The sequence below is a fragment of the Amblyomma maculatum genome, chromosome 10, assembly GCF_055883805.1.
Source record: "Amblyomma maculatum isolate TAMU_Amacu chromosome 10, ASM5588380v1, whole genome shotgun sequence".
NCBI lineage: Eukaryota > Metazoa > Arthropoda > Arachnida > Ixodida > Ixodidae > Amblyomma > Amblyomma maculatum.
Window position 1 is genome coordinate 150,682,102 of NC_139353.1, and position 14,450 is coordinate 150,696,551.

The following is a 14,450-nucleotide window of genomic DNA, read 5'->3' on the forward strand; positions in this document are numbered from 1 at the left end:
AAAAGGGCCACCAAGGCGGTGGGCTCGTTCTATTTTGTCTGGTTTAAATTCTGACCCAAAACTGGATGAAAAGCAAACTAATAACGTTTTTTTCTGTGTCATTCCACGTTTCATTGCTATCGGGTACGCCATAAAATATTAAATTATTTCTGCGAGATCTGTCTTCCAGATCATAGATGCGGGAAAGAAGCTCATTATTCTGTTGCGCCAAGTCATTAATGGTGTCGTTTGTTAACAGAAGTTCTCCTTCGAGACTACTAACCATGCTGACTTCTGTTTCAACAGAAGCGAGTCGAGTATCAATATTAGACAGCCGCTTTGCTAAACATTCCTGATTGGCTTTTACGTCATTCACAGCCTGCGTGAACATGGCTTGGGCCTCCGCTGACGCCTCACAGGCGGTTTTAATAAAGGACAACGCAGCCATGACTTCATTATGACGATGGGCGCACGACGTGTCGTCTTCATCAGCTACTTGGGTCTGCCGCTCTGTAGTTTGCTTGCGATTAGGCCCGGGGTTTAGCTCAACGTCACCCGAACATAGCAACAACATAAGCAACACCTCCTTGCAGTCACAACACACGTCATAGAGCACTTGTGGGCACGGAAGCAGCAGTAAAAACGATTTGATGTTTTCCTAGCATGTAGAGAACACGATTGACCAACCTGGATAACGTGAAGACGACGATCGTTAGCCATGTGCTCTATCGTGCTGCTTCCATGCCCACTGACGTGTCGCGGCTGGCTGTTGGCTTTTAAGGCAGGCGTGGATGATGTTCCTGTTGATGCGGCTGAACCGATGAACAAGGATTCCGATCCAACGAAGGCAGCGCCTCGGTTCGAAGAAAGGTCGCACACCTGAACACGGCATGGCTGCAGGCAGGTAGCGACGTACGGGTCCGGTGCACTTCTGGCCAGGCATGGTAGAAGCCAAGCCAAAACCTGGATAACGTGAAGACGACGATCGTTAGCCATGTGCTCTATCGTGCTGCTTCCATGCCAAACGTGAACCGCTTTGCTTCCGCGAACATCGGCTCGTCCGTCAAATTTCGCCGGAGCAAAATGTCCAACTCGCAACCACCTAAAAAAAAGAACACGTACACACGATATAAATACGTGTACGTCCGAACCGAATACTGGATGCCATTTCGTCAACAATTCTGAGACGAGCTTCTTTCTGGTATTCACTTGTTTTCCTTCGACGACTGAACTAATCAGTTGAACAGTGGTGTCTCCGAAGCAGCTTCCCCGCATGCACCGTAGGTGAATCTAGAGAAACCGTTTCCCCGTTAGTGTCGTATAGTTACAGCACATAAACGTAAAATAAAGACAAGAACAACAGAAAGGAGACGAGCAAGCAGCCCGGAGGGACCGCGCCCCCCGCTGTGCACGCGCTCCTCCCTTCACCCTCCGTCTGTAGGCATCTGGTTTTGCTCATGCGGTGAATGCCGAACTGTCACCAATACACACCAAAAGGTAGTGGCGTATGTGTGCCAGCTCCGCATTCAGAGAGTAGATCGCGCTTTCCAATACTTGCAAAAGAAAAAGAGAAAACTAAATGACCGCACGGGTAAGTGGAAAGGAGGGTTGTGCTATGCGCCTCTGAAAAGATGCCAAAGAAAGAGCCTAATGTGAGGGAAGAAGCCTGTTCTCTTTTCGGCAGTGTACGAACTTAATTGACATACAAGAAAAAATATATATATATATATAAATAAATACCATGTTGCCGAAAGTAATAACCAATATCGCACAATAAAAACAGAAGAGAACTGCTCTTCCCAGAGCGTATGAAAAGTTTGAGACATCGACTTAATACTGCATTCCTCACTGCTAGCATGTAATTGGCTTCATATCACGTACATCTAAATTGGTTTTTAAAGAAAAAAACAAATATCTGAAAGAATTATTCCGACATCTGGCCACAACAATTTTCATCCTATTGATTAGTGCGTCTAGAGCAGACTGGAGCACAAAAAAGGCATGTTCACTTCGCCACACCAATTCGTCCGTCTAGACACCAAAATGTCGAGCCGGAAACCATCTCAATACTTTTTAGCTCATAAAAACATGTAGGAGAACGCTTTTCAAATTTCGTTTTCTGCTCCTGAATAAGTTAAGAATCCCTTAGTCTCCTCCTTCCTCCTGCATTGCTTGATTTCACTAGAATTTGAGAGAGAAATAAAGGGCCCTAGCGGAGCGAAATCATTTTTTTTTTCATTGCGCTGTACTGCATACAGGCCCCATATATTTTTTGTCCCTTCTATCTCAGCATATGGTTAACATGCGCAGGCTTTTTCCTGTTTACCAGTTGCGTCTTATAAGCTGTGCCGTCCATTTCATCCTGTTGCATGTTTTACCGCTACACTAGCACCATCACCTTTAAATCTGTTAGAAGAAACAAGCAGCACAAGACCAAAGAGAGGTTGTTCTGGAAAATACAAGAATATAAATTTACAGGACAGGAATATAAAACGATAACGTACAATTCGAAAGGGAGGACTTCGATAAAATGCACAGATGGTATTGTGCCGGTTTTTCTGGTTTGTTCATGTTTTTTTTTATCTGTCAGTATCACGTCCTCTAACAATTTCGCTGCACCATTTCCTGTTAAGTTTCCGTGCAATGTACAGCGGGGTCCTTTATCGAATTTAAGGCAGCAGCCGTGACGTTATCGCCTGGAAACGGGAATGCACAAGACACAGTTCTGTTCCGCGCCGTCTGCGCAAAGATAATTTGCTTCACTTTTTAGTTTGCTGGTTTCCTTGCGGCATCGGACAAAAGCACCGCCGGTCAACGTGAGTTATGTGCTTTCCGCGCTCCTGGGTGTTTGAGCCTGCGGCAAGCATCGGCACAAACAAGTCAGAGGAAACGGGGGTGGCAGGCGGGGGGCATGAGGAGTTCGTGAAGTAAAAAAAAAATCTCCTTCCTAGTAGACCAGAGGGAAGCGTACTCGGGCTTCGGACATTACGGTGGAATGCCGAAAGCTGGGCAGGGGCTACGGCATTCGGTCGTCCGATTGGGGGGTAACCAAACACCGAGAGTCGGCGGGCACACCGCGGCAGTATGCTCGAGCTCCGCGTCAAAAGGGGCGCTCTTCGAAGACAGCCGCGGCAACAGCGAAAAGCCTGGACCTCACTATTTCGACGTCACACAATGACGACCTCACTCAACCTCAAACTCACGCGTGAGTTTGAGGTTCAATTTGGTGACCTCACACAAAAAATTTCTAGCTGTCACCGACCTCACCTCGACCTCACCTCAACCTCACCTCACTCCGTGAGGTTGAGGTCATTTTGAGGTTCAGGTCAATCTCATGAGGCCGAAACCTCAAGAGGTTGTCCACCTCTGCTTAGGAGACACCCTCAAAGATCCGGAAGACGGCGATGCGCATGTGACGCCTTTGTTGCCACTGCGCAGAAACTTTGTTCTCCAGTAGAATGCGGCAGCGTAGTAGGTACATTAAGCTCAGGACTAAGTTTTTTTTTTTTTTTCATAGTTTGTAGCGACCCCATTATTCTACGACGCGCATCACCAAATGTGGCGGTAGAGACAGAAAAGAAGGGTGTACGACTGAAAACCGGCCGAGAAACTCGGGTAATCAACTTCAAAACAACTCCCTTCTCTTTCCTTCGCAGCATTCTCCGTCCTCGAGCAAAGAGGTTGCAGTCGGAGTGGTTGCCCGCGCCGACCATTAACGCGCGTTATAGGTGTTCACTCAACGACGGAATGGACAGGAGCGAGGACGGTTGTTGGTCACTTTGCTTACTGGCGCCAACCGATTTCCTTTCGGCTTCTGCGGTGGCTTATTCGCCCTCTCGGACTGCATGATTTCGATGGCCTTTTCTAGATTTAGGTGTATGCTGCACGTGCCCCCCCCATTTCTCTCCTCAAATATGTGTGCACAACACTAACCTTGGTTTAAGATACGTTGTTCCTATGCTATGCTCAGAAGGTTAAATAAAGATCAGGCTTCCGAGATAGCACAGCTTTTGCCACTTTGGTCGTGAAGGAGAGCTTTGGCTTTAAAAGAAAGCAGTCCACGGCTCTCCTCCTCCTAAGCAGCAATATGTACTTAGCAAAACCCGGCACGTGAATTATGAAACAAAAATAAAAACGAAAAAAGCAGATGACTCAAATGCCTCGAACAGTGGCCAAATAATCCCGATCTTGGTAAATAGAAGCAGATATACGGAAAGTGGCGCACTCTGTATTTTTACGTCAGTTATATCGACCTATCATTGCGGATTTAGGGTTTGTTGGTATTTTTCAGGAAGTCCAATTTCCCAAGTGGAAGCGAGATTTTACAAGTACCAATAATAACAATCACTTCAGTGCGAGCTCATTCCAAGGAGACCGTAAAAACACAGGGAGCATTATTGTTGTAGCATTTTTATGACTTCGAATAAGTTCTAAGCAGGTGCTTTACATTTTCATGCTTAAAACAAAGAAGCAGAACTCTCCTGCTATTTTCACCTGACTTCAGTTCCGTTTATTACCTTAATTAATACATAGAGGCATTACATAAGGCGTAGGTTCTTATACAAACACTAGTGATCATGGTAATTAGTTACTGGGAACAATGGTCAGATAAAAGTTGCGAAAACGAAGATGGTCATTTTCGTGGATTTCTTGTAGCAATTTCGTGGAGGAGGCCGTTCCAGTCTATGGTGGTTCGAATGAAAAACGAAGCAGTAAAGGCGGTCGTCCGGCGTGTGGGTTCGCAATGTGAAGTGGATGACTGGTTCGTTAAGATATGCGTGCTGCTGCAGTGATTAATGGGGCTTGATTAAGTGATGAAAAAAAAAAAAACGTGACACAATAAAATGCTGGAAATGCGATGTCGACATAAAAGTGTCGATACACCGGATTCTGTTTTTAGGGATCAAAACCTGATTTTCTATGAGTATGATGCATGAATCAATGTAACAGCGCAATCTTTAACCAATTCATTTTGACGAGATATGCTTGATTGGCCTCCAGATGTGTCGCATGCATTTTAAATTTTTGGCCTAACAAATGAATTATAAGCCAGTAGTTTTGAACACGGCGGTGCATTCCACAAATTCTCTGAGTTTTTGTCAGATGTTGATATAATGTTACTGACGTATGTCCTGACGTTACTGACGTATGATATAATGTTACTGACGTATGGCAGTGGCACGCCTGCTCCTTGCCACTGCCAGCAAGTCGACCAGCGGCTCGTCGTTCCTCAAAGCGTCCCTCCCGCTCCACTGGCGCTGTCGAAGACACAACCGGGGCCATAATTCTCACCAAACTCGGCGGGCCTGCACCACGTGTCGGCAGAAGAGGTTCCTGGAAGTCCAAAGGGAACAGCGATGGGCTGAACCGCGTCCATGCCACGGATAGAAGGTTTCAGGCCTGGGCATGTGTACGCGCTGGCGGCCTAACCAGACGCGGACGCCCGCCTGCCCTGAATTTCTAGCCTACGAGGCGGCTGCGGGCCAGCACCGGAGACGCAAGGAGGATTCCTCTGTTACCGACACCGCCGAACGAGCGCCGCCACTGCCAGGTTCTAAGAGCCCACGCAAGCGGGGGCCCCCCTAAAGAAAAAGGAAAGAAAGGAAGGCCTGTAGAGAGGAACACGGCCAACCGTCATGAAAGGAGTAGCTTAAAAGACGCCGAACGAAACGTTTGTCAGTTGGAATTTCTATAATGTTTCTTCCATGTAGCCATTAAATCAGTTTGTGAAGTTTCACCGGAGTTTTATTCTGTGACCAAATTATGCCAACGCAGACACGACGACAACAACGATTACGACAACATGTGCGTCCCAAGACAAATCATGAATAGGGTTACACGTAAGCATTTACAAGAATCTACCTGTTCAAGCGGGGGGTTAACAGTTGCGTAAGGAAAGAAATAGGGAGCGCGATGGTGCGAGAAGGACAGGCAAGTGAATTTGCTGGTGATTACGGTCATTAGTGTAATATTGCACCATTCTGAATCGTTCTTAAACAAGTTCTAGAGAGCAGATTGGTGCGATGCGTTATAGATAGTGCGGTGACACAGTCGTCCGCAAATATGCGTATATTAGAGGAGACACATTAAAGTGAATCATTAAAATATATGAAAATAACAGGAAGCCAAGAGCAGATACTTGCAGCATACCGGAAATTACTGGGAGGGGGCTAGACAAATTATTGTTGACCGAAACCATTTGCGTACGAATATACAAAAATTCCCGTATCCACATCAGAACATTAGGATCCAGGTTTAGTAGTAGAACTTTTATTTGTAGGCGGTAGTTAGGCACTTTATCAAATGCTTTCTCTAAATCCAAAATAGATTGTACCGATTCGCACATCGATGACCAGGTTAAGACGCAAGTCATGAAGAAAATAGTTAATTGGGTTTCACAGGAGAAAGCTATGCGAAACCTATGCTGTGACGGGTGAAAATAGTTGTTACCATCTAAGAAAAAATAATTTGACAGTAGACGTGTATTTTGATTTTGCATGACACGCTTGTTAGCGAGATAGTTCGATAATTTAATGAAGAGCTTCTGTTGTCTTTCTTGTAGATTTGAGTGACCTATGCCACTTACCAATCATCCGGAAAGGTAGTGAAGAAAGTGACTGAGAACAGTAATGACAGGCAATAAGCAGCCGGGTGTCTTGTGTTTCTTGGAATTTTATAGTTCATACCTTCATGCCACACGATGATGATAGTGCAGTCTTCAGAGTTATGGATGAAATTCCGTCTTCATAAACTGCGATGCTTAGTATGACACCTTTCATATTGCAAAAAGAAAAAAAGAAAAAGAAAGGGCCTTTTGATTTCATTCGAGAATACTGAGGAAAATGCGGAATTAAATGTGCCAGCACATTCAACGCGTGTGTCATTGGTGAGGGTAAGTGCGTATTTTGGGTTAGAGTGTATTACTTGCCAAAACAGTTTTGGGTTAGTACGCAACAAATTTGGAAGTGTAGTATTATAAAAAGGACGTTTTATGCTGCGAATGACAGTCAAATATTCATCTTGAGCTACCTAACATATAGTTTTGCTATCAAATTGTGTTGCCGCTATCTTCCCAATAGAGGCGCTTATTTTTCGATTTGTTTTTAAAGAATCAGTAAAGCATGGTTTTTGGCTACTTGTACGAATGTTGACGGTTGGTATATGTTTATCAGGTGAATCATTTATTTATTTTTAAAGATTGCCCAGTTATCATGTGTCGATTGAATGTCATATGTAGCTTGTTATGCAGGAAAGTAGGTCTTAAGTTCTTGATTTATCGCCCCTTAATGACTATTTTCTTAAAGTGTTACAGTCTTCTTCAAGGTCATATTTGGCATTACAAGAAAAAAGAAGGCGGCTGGAATGACATTTTGGTCTATAATTCTCTGAAGGTAAGTAATGAATGAGACGGCATCGGGTTTACTAGCCAAAATAAAGTCAAGAATGATTTTAGATTGCGATAAGGTGCGCGTTGGTTCTGAAAGCAATTGTTATAAATTACCGTTGAAATGTATTGCAATAAAGTTGCCTTTTGCGGAACCTACTATTGAGGCAGGTGGAAGATTACGCAATTCTATGTTTGGGAAGGTAAAATCCCCGAAAAGGAGGATAGAGGCACTTGGGGTAGCTTGCTGTGAGTTAGATTAGGTTGTTATTTTGCTCGTTAGAAAAGTCATGGGTCGAATGGGGTCGCCTGTAGCAGACTCCCAGTAACAGTGCTATTGGTTATGAATGACACAGTTACTTAATTATTCCGGTCTTAGATTAGCCGTTTTGGGGCTCCGCAGCCTCTTTAGGTGTTTTAAACCGCGCGCGCGTTTTCCTATTTGTGTTGTGTTTGCGCGAACAGCGCGAGTGCGCATGAGTGAGCAGATAATCTTGGGGGCGGGATGTTAGCGGTGAAAGACGCGGGCAGATACGCGCGTCGAAGCAAGGCGCGAGGCCTTTTTTCGCCCCGGCGGGGCAAGCAGCGAGCGACATGGGCCAGCGGGGTGTGCAGGGACTACGGAAAGCAGACCGGCGTCACGAAGGTGGAAGGAGTGCCCGCAGAAACAGCCTGGGCGTATTCGCGTGAGTTGCTGTAACGCGAGGAGCAATGCTTCTTGTTCCGCCGTGAGCGCTTTGGCCTTATTGCTCGCCCTATTCGCTTCGCAGTGTGTTTTGTCTCGCCGCGGTAAAGCCCTGACATGTTTCCCGCTTCTCTTCGCTGTTCTATTGTCGCGCGCGTGAACAGCATGTTCTCAGCGCAGTAGCGCCTGATGCTGTTTCCTTTCTTTTTAATGCATTTTAGTTTATCCGGAATAAAGCGGGGTTATTAAGAGACTGGATTTGTCACTCTTCAGTCGAGACCATGGCTCGCGGACCGGTTTTTTGAAGGCGAGGCCTTCATCTGGCGCCCAATGTGGGGCCTGAACCCATGACCCTGAGGTTAAGTCTCATGCTCTACGGACAGAGCTAGCCGGGCCCTCTGTCGCTCACTGTTAAGTCAAAGTCCCTTCACGTCTAAATGACGAGTGGCGCCATAAAACGTCATTATTTCAGCTGTGAGAATCGGAGCGGTGACCACGACAAACGATTTCTAGGGAAAGTCTGCTCTGAACAGCTGCCAACTAGCATATCCGTTATGCTGTCAGAGTGTAGCTTGCCTTGACAGAAGCGTCCATTCAGTTCGTGGTGACATCCTCGATCATATTGATAAAGCCATACAACTGATTGAACGGATAAAGGAGGCCTTCCCGTTCACAGTATTTTGTTATCCTCTCCTCTTTGTTAACCTCATTACTTCATTTTTTTCTTGTACGATGTGCACCTAAACATCGAGCACATAAGGTGGGTGGCCCGAAATGGAACTCGCATACTGGGCTCGTGCCGTTCAGGCACTCGTCAGCTCTGTGATCTGTGGTCCGTTGAGATTCCCCTACACATTCTGCCTGATTTTATCCTTGGAAAGGCCAAAGACATTGATGCTGATGATTACGACGCAGCTGCTGATTTCGTGGTGCCGGTTTTATGTAAACCACGATTTACAGGGGGCTTAGAGCGAGGAGACAAGGATAAGAGAGTGACACAGGACGGTCGCTCGTCTGCTGGCGCTAAACCTCCCTGTAAATCATGGCCTGCCAACTGTACCAAAACTCAGCTTTGCTTAAACTATGTGAACCGTACTTGCGCGGGCAGAGGAGACTTATCGGGAGATATAGGACTGTGGTCGTACAACCAGAAAGTTCGGTCAAAAATCAGGAGTCTCCCGCGGACGTCAGCAGAGTTGGCAGGCATGCGGAAGAGCCTTGCAACTCGGCCAAGTTGATGCCTGCGCTGGGCTTGTGATCCACGAGCTCATGGCTTTCCTCTGCATCGGCGATTCTGCAGAACGTGGCAATGCTCTGCCCCAGGCACACTGCGGCCTCCGCAGAACAAGCTCGCGAGACCGTAGGCAGTCGGTAGCATAACGTGACTCAATCATTCTTCTCTGGTCCAACCTGTTCGGCCTTCGTCCTCGCTCAACATTTTTAACGCACGACGCGCCAACGCCAGGTCGTTGCGAAGAATAGCCCTATATTCATTGTAATCGGCCATTACAGGAGTTCAATGCAAATGCTAACACTTGAATTGGTGATGAGCGACACAGTAACTAAATTATTCCGATCTTAAATTAGACGTTTACAACAAAACATAAAATTTGCTGACGATCTGCTATGAGAACACCACCGCTCTTTGATAATTCACGGTCACTTGGGTGAACTTTGATATCAGACAAGTTGCGCCAGAACTTTGATATCACTAACGTCATTTTGTAGCCAGTTTTCTGTTAGAATAAGCAAGTTGCCTTGTGTTGATGCGATGATGTTAGAAACGAGCCTAATCTCCTCTGAAGATAACTGCGTACGTTAATGAAGATTGCGGGAAACGAAAGATCCCTTCTGGGAGTTAGTGTACTCTGTCTCTATTTATGGGATGCGGTGACTGCTACTCGATTTCTGTTAGTTATACACATCGTCGAAAGCTTACCATTTAGGGCCAATGCGATCTGAATTTGAGTCCGGACTTAATCAAGACTCAGATCATGATCTGAGCGTGAATGAGCCCGAGAGAGTCGATACATGTGTGCGTCCGCCGACCTGTGGGTGACTATAAAATGGTCTGAGCCTCGCGCCTGGAACCGCAGTGAGTCTGGTGAAACCAATACAGGGGGGCGCCACTCGCGAATAAAAAAGATAAAAATGCCGAATAAAATAAAACACGAACAGGATGGCAGCAACGCGAGCACGAAAACGCAGAATTATTCCCTCCTGAACAAAAATCCCAACGGGTTGTTTGTTACTTTGAAATATTTTATCGCGCCTTTCAAATAAAAAATTCAACTGCACTATATCTCAGTTTTCACCACTTATGATCTAGTCATCCGAAACGAGTGACGTGCTGTGCGCAGTTCATTTTGGTCATTTTGCATTTGACGCTGACTCTAGTCACTGTAAGCGAAAACGCGATCAATTTATAGCTCTTGCTTAAGATGAAAATCGAAATGCCTGCAAATAGTACTCAACCCCATCCCGTCTTTGTGCATATGAGTGTTGAATTGTATTGTTGATCGCAGCGTCAGTACAGCTCCTCAGTCGGCGGTCATTTTGAGTAGATTCCTTGAGCAGTCAGAGTACTTTTCGTGTTCCTGCATACGATATCGCGTGCTAAACAATGGCACAATTTATCTAAGTATCTGTAAGATGCTTGGATATCGCGTCTTCAATTTCTTAAATTTCCGTACACAGGGAAGCGTGCGACCCCCGAGTAAGGATCGTTTGTTCGTGCTGCCCAGAAGCTTGTCACCTGTTTCGGGATCTTTTCAGCGCATGGCCGCTGTTCGGCGCCGTTTTGTTTGATTGGTTCTCAGAATGGTCATGTGTTTCAATCTTGTGGCGCAAAATTTTGAGCTGTCGAAATGGCTTCTTGCAGTGCCGTCAAAATGACGTTAAGTTGCAGACACATCTTTAGCAGAGCTATTCACGCCGACTGAATAGTAGATATCAGTAACTGCGGACGGAAAAAAAAAACTGTATAGATGATTGGGAGGAAAACACTTATGCTTGTATTACGGATGAGATAAAAGGTACTATTCCTGTAATCTGACTGGTTCACGTTGTGCAGCGGTAAATACGTCATGCATACACATCAGACTGTTATGACAAAATGAAGTTTCATGACATAAACAATGTCCTGTCATTGACGAAAATGGCAGAAGTTGGGCGCCACGTTAGGCGAGTGCATAAAGCCGCGAATTTGATGTGGAGTACAGGAGGCTGTCAACTCACCGCTGTTTGGTACAAAATTACTCTCGGTGGTGATGTAAGCTGAGACATCTTGCTGTAATTACAGAAAGTACTGAAACGACGCTATAAGAGTAGTTTTCAGCCGCGCAACCTTTTGAAGGATTAAAATGGAAGCGCAAATTTACAGCCGCACGAGGGCACTATCTGTCTTCCCGTCGCAAACGCTTTGCTCTCGCAGAGAAATCATTGATCCGTGAGGTTGCCAAGCGAAGCAATGGCGGTCTGCTAACTCAAGCGGCTTATCTGCGCGAGATGAGGCATTTCAGAGAGCACTGCGACGCTTTCGAATTATCTGTCTGGACAGTTCGTAAGTGCGACCACCCGAGGAGTCATATGGTGCTGTGACAGGCTCAGCGGCACCGTTAGACGCACGATGCTGAACTTCGTACTTTTCTTTGCACAGGCGCTACTGGAATGCAGTGGATCGGGCTGTGGCGACTTCCATGTGTCCCCGGGCCATCTGTCTTTTGTGACGTCGGTGACGCGACATCGGCAACCAAGTTTGCATACGGGTGTGTTTGGGTCGCTTATATCGGTGCAGTCAGATGGAAACCGCATGGAAGGACTATCGCCGTTACCTCGTTTGGACACATCGTTTGGCGCAGCGGCAACATCCGAGACTTCGTGGGAACGGCCTAAAAAGACTGGACGGACAGCAGATCTCTTCAGTGGGCTCGGCGGCACCGTTAGACGCATGATGCTGAACTTCGTACTTTTCTTTGCACAGGTTAGTGACAAATGGTCATTCACAAGTTGCCTTAGAAGCGATTGTGCCTGCCTTGTCGTGCTGCCGATCCCCCAGTGTATTTTTTGTTGCTGCCATGAGTAATCGCGAGTGCTTTGCATGCTGTTGAAGCTAAGTGGCGATGTGGAGGAGAACCCTGTGCCTGATGAACAGAAACTGGATCAAATTCTGAGCACTGTCACGGAAATTAAGGCTACCCAAACTGCTTTGCAAGGTGAACTTGAGGGTGTTCAGTTCAGGCTCACTGAAATAGAAGACACATTAGCGTCGCTAAAGCTATGTAATGAAAAAGTGCAGAAATGTGAGGAATCTGTAGTGGTGATGCATAAGGAATTGTTCCAAATCACTAAAAGACTGGATGCCCTGGAAAATAGGAGCCGTAGAAATAATATTGTGACCTATGGATTGAAAGAGGAAAATAACGAGAGTGCCTCCGAGCTTCAAAAAAAAGTAGAAAACAATCTCTTGAGAAGCAAATTGGAAGTCCAGGTCAGATCCATAAAACGCATCCATCGTGTTGGCAGGAAAGATGCTGGCAATGAACGTCCTGTCATCTTGCGCTTTTATGATTTCACTGAAAAGGTTAAGGTTTTTCAAAGTTGCCATAAGCTAAAGAACAGTGGAATATCAATATCTGAGAATTTCTCGGTTCCTGTGCGCGAAATACGCAAAAAATTATGGCAGTCTTTAAATTGAATCGTGACAATGGGGATAAAGTAAGTTTAGTTTTTGACAAGCTCAAAATAAACAATAATATGTACGCATGGGATCCCACAGAGGATAAAAGGGTACCAGTGAAGCAAACGAAAAACACATTTTCGAAATCTCATGGTGCTCCCGCTGAATGACGTTTTCACAATAATCCATTAATCATTCTGAGTTTCAATGCTAGGAGCATTGTTAATAAGGATGATAAATTATAAGAATTATTCCTGCTCTACAGTTCAGACGTACTAATAATTACAGAAACGTGGTTGCACTCTTCCATACATGACTCGGAAATCGTCCCTGAGTCTTACACACTTCTTCTGATCGGAACAGCCGTGGTGGTGGGGTTGCTATTGCCATTAATCAGAACCTCTACTTCAAGGAAGAGGAAGGCATGGACGGCCATTAAAGTGTTTGGTGCATGATAACAACGGGTAATGATAAGCAGTAATCGGTGGTATTTTTAGGTGCCCGAACGCAACAGATGACTATCTTTTGAAAGGGCATGACTATTTGAATTCTAAAATGAAAGAACGGACTAAAATTATATTATCTGGAGATTTCAATTTACCCGTAATTGATTGGACCACCTTAACTCCTGGAAGAAAGGAAGTGACCAATTGCGAACTGCTTTTAAACCTAATGTTCAGTTTTTTGTTTACAACAGCTGGTTACTATTGCCGACACGCATTCAGTGTTAGACTAGCTCAGTGCTCAATCTTGTTATTGTATCTAGCATGTGAACCCCGGAACTTGTCATTGCGGAAAGTATATCAGACTATAAGTTACTCGCATTAACATTTCCACAGATGGGACAGCAGAGCACCGCAGTCCACCTTGAGCAGACACGTATTGTAACGAAAGGTTATAGTCGGGCTTATGACGTGAGCATCATCGACTTTATAGATTTAAAGTCGGATATTTATATTTTGGAAAACCGGTCAGTTGTTTAAGACTTACGGCTAAAGCTCAAGGAAACGATAATATACTGGGAAGAAAAATTCATTCCATCCAAGACGAAAAGAAGACAACGTAAAACGCCATATATTACCCGCAATATTATTCACCTAAAGCGAAAACTCGTGAGAATTCGTAGAAGTAAAAAATCACTTGCGGAAATATGTGAACTCCCCCCCCCCCCCTGTTCATGAAAAAAATAAAGAGGCGAGAGTAAGGTTTTTTTCAAGCACAATGTCGAACTTTGTCTACACAACCACAGAAATGTTGGCGCTATTCTTCAAAATCTGATGACGCGATCTCAAAAATATAAGTTGACGGATGTATCATAAATATCAGTGAGCGATTGCAAACTATTTAAATTCATACTTCCAATCTGTCTTCACACGTGCAACACCGGTGAATGCAACCCCTGCCCAGCACACTAGCCACATGCCCGAAGTGGTGATAACACAAACAGGCGTAATTAACTTACTCTTGCAAATAGATACGAAAAAGTGTCCTGGTCCTGATGGCATCTCAAACGTATTCATTAGACGCTATGCTGAGTAGACTGCTCCTTTTCTGTGCGCAAAATGTACCGAGTCACTTAAAACAGGTACTGTTCCACAAGATTGGCTCCATTCAAAGGTGAACCCTATTCACAAGGGCGGCAGCAAATTGCTGGGGAACGCATACCAACCTATATCATTAATCAGTTCTTGTTGCACGGTAATGGAGCATATAATTCATAATGC